Genomic DNA, 3,146 nt, shown 5'->3' on the forward strand with positions numbered 1-3,146 from the left:
TCACGTGATAATGAAATCGAATTGACGAAGCGTGCCAACGAAAATAGCGATATTTGGACTATACCGTTGAAAATTAAGCGTAGGGGCAGTATAGTAATAATAATAATAAAAGTAAGTTAAACAGTAATAGGACTCAAAGTGTTCGGATGAGATAAGAATTGAGAGTAGGGATGAAGGCGGAGTTGGAGAAGAATTCCACCAGCACTGGAAAACCCGCGCATAATCCTATATAAGTGCTGGGGCCGCATATCCTACTCCATGAAAAAAAAAAAAAAAAAAAAAACTTGACACAGACGTAGGCAAGAGAACTTCGGATGAAGAAAAGTTGCGGGTTTTGAAGAAAAGGTTAGTATCGTTCTCATCCACCTATATGTTCCTATTGTTCCAGGCAACTCCTCTCGTCATCGTCTTCATCTATTCTTACGAACGCACCAGTAAAAAGTGATCGGAAAGATCACGAAAAACGGCTCATCCACAAAGCCATCCTATTACTGGCGCGTCAAAAGATTTGGTTGTATCTTTCGCTACAGCAAGATTTGAGAGCGGAATACTCACCCTTCAGCTCAACTTGGATTACGAGGTAAGCACACTTTGTGCGTTATGCTATTTTGTATTCTGTGGTTTTTTTTTTTTTATTTGTTTGCATGGGCGTGGAACTGTTGAATTCCTTCCTCAGGAATCACTTCATGGATCATGTGGAGAGGACATAACACTGTTGGTGTATGTATCGAAGTCCTACATGAGCTGATGAGAAGGAAAGCGTGGAAGGCGATACTGATGGCGCCATTATCTGAAAAACGAACATAACCAACATGTTATAGTGGGGAGCTCGGGTGGTATGAGCGCGCTGACGCGGTGGTGCTGATTTTCGTGGGTCGTTTCCAGCAGCAGCGAGCATGAAAACGAGATATGTTCGTTGTTTCCGCTGGAGAAGAAGAAACGATGTAGTGCGCTGAAGTTGGTTCTCCCACCTGTTACTTTTATGGCGTGATGCAACAGTGTAAACCTTGAGTTGTTGATATCGTGTCGTTTATAATTATGTTGAAGTTCTGGAAGTGAAAACAGACGAACGAGGAAGAAGAAGTGATGTGCCGGCGGTTTCAAAATTGAAAAGTGAAACTTTAAACACGATCGAGTGCATCGCCAGGAAAGGAGGGGCACCATACCTGCCCTCCGTTAATATGGCCTAGTGAACCCGGTTTTTCTGCTTTCGACCCGTTTTTTTTTTTACAGGTAGAACCACCGTACTATATCTGGCGAAAAATAACGAGAAAAAAACTCGATGGCGATTGCGGACTTGGTGAGGTGGAAAGAAGGTGACCGGTATGGCGACTACCTGGAACCGCGTCGATGGTCGCTTTTTAAGGAAATACTGAGAAAATACTAGGACTCGAGAAATTTGAGATTGATGAAGTGTATGAATTTGAAACGAAAGTCGAAGAAGATGAAGTAGTAATGACTTACACACAATTAAATTGCAGGAATGCAATTCCGTTGAGCAAAGAAATAGTGCAATTATTGGAGTGGTGGCAAATTGCACCGGGACAACTGCCAATATCGTTCTGGTTAATCTTTACGAGAGCGCACCGTTTACAAAATGAATTTAACAGAAGGTTCGGGGCTCAAGAAATCTTCGCGTTGATACGACCGAAAGCCATACTGACGAAAGGGTACATAAAATTTGAAGTTGAATTCAAAGATTCAAACAGAAGTTTTAAAGGGTTCCCAAAAGTATACACCGGATGGGATAGATTTCTGTACCGCTTGCGAGGGAAGTGGAATCCGACAGAGTTTAAAGTGCCGAACAGATTTCGAGGTAAGCCAAAATATAAGTATTGAAAATTGTACTATGAGTAAACTGTTGACTAACACGAGTTATTTTTGTGTCTAACAGAAAATGCGAGTACACTACCAGATATTGAATTGGACAAAGAAGTAGAGAACAACCTTCGTTTCTTCTTTCATGAATGCTCTGACGAAAGATTGGTAGATCTGAGCTACTTTGATGATATCGTTGATTTCCGACATTATGGGGGTATCGAACAACGGCCCGATAGGTCCAAGGAGACACATAGCGAAATGGCGAAGAAGAGTAAGAGTCTCAGAAATGCAATATTCGGCAGCGACAGCGATAGTGAAAAAGAAGATGGAACGGAGTTAACACAGCGAGAACTAGTCTTTGAGTTTGCCAAGCAAAAAAGTGAATTGTACAAAAGAAGATCGCCACAAGAAAACGGGCGAACGGAGACCAAGAGAGACAACCAACGTTACAATGTATGATGCCTCGAGGGACGAGACTACAATGCACCAAACATCCCAGACGAAATATAATACATACGCAACATCAAGAGGAAAAGGTATGTACCGTATAAAACATAGATATGTAAAAGTGTGATGAAATGTAATATCTCGTTCTGGTTTGGTATATACAGGAAAAGAATGGCGGGGAAAAGAACGAAACAGTGATACTTACAAAAGATAGTGCAGCGAAGAACACAAAGTTGGTGAAAGAAAACAAACGGCAAAACAAAATGCAGGAGCAAAGAATCCAACAACCACTGGCAAGTACTGTCAGGGGTAATACTACTCATGGAGGAAAACCACAGAATCTGTTAATGGTAAGTTGACCGTTGATTTTTACTATTGCGTTAGGACGGTAAAGAAATTTTTTTCCAACACTAATCCGATGAAATTGGTAGTTGAAGCAGAGATGTTCAAGTTTGGAAGACGAAGTGAAGGAATCTCCCGGGATTACGCCAATGGAAGGGCTCGAAAAATATCAAAAATGTGACCAGAATACGGAGAACATCGGAGAATATGACAGAGCAATGTCAATGATCTTCGATAGTATAAACCAGGTATGATAGTATTATTTTTATCAATTATTTGCAAACTTGTGTTTAAGTCTGAAAGATGATGAAACTAGATTTTTTCACCGCGAGGTTAAAAGCGGCGTAGAAAAATGGGCCAAAGAAATTCATGAAAAAGTCGCGAAGAAAAATATCGTTACGAATGAAGTCAATGCCTTAGAAGAGATAGAGAAAGTGAAGATACTCAACCAAAAATTGGAAGAGGCAAACAAAGCGTTGAGCGGAACCATCAGAGAGTTAGAAGACGAAAACAAAAACTTAACCAAGCGGACGGAA

At 40.9% G+C, this 3,146-nt stretch overlaps 1 long non-coding RNA gene across 1 annotated transcript; it reads left to right on the plus strand.

Annotated features, from left to right (window-relative positions):
* Positions 1–2,221: 2,221 nt before the first annotated feature.
* Positions 2,222–2,850, plus strand: LOC147482687 (uncharacterized). Its single transcript, XR_015206199.1, has 3 exons — positions 2,222–2,357; positions 2,433–2,618; positions 2,700–2,850. It is a non-coding gene; the product is annotated as an uncharacterized LOC147482687 (long non-coding RNA).
* The last annotated feature ends 296 nt before the right edge of the window (positions 2,851–3,146 follow it).

This window comes from Coptis chinensis, chromosome 8, assembly GCF_015680905.1.
Source record: "Coptis chinensis isolate HL-2020 chromosome 8, ASM1568090v1, whole genome shotgun sequence".
Taxonomy (NCBI): Eukaryota; Viridiplantae; Streptophyta; class Magnoliopsida; order Ranunculales; family Ranunculaceae; genus Coptis; species Coptis chinensis.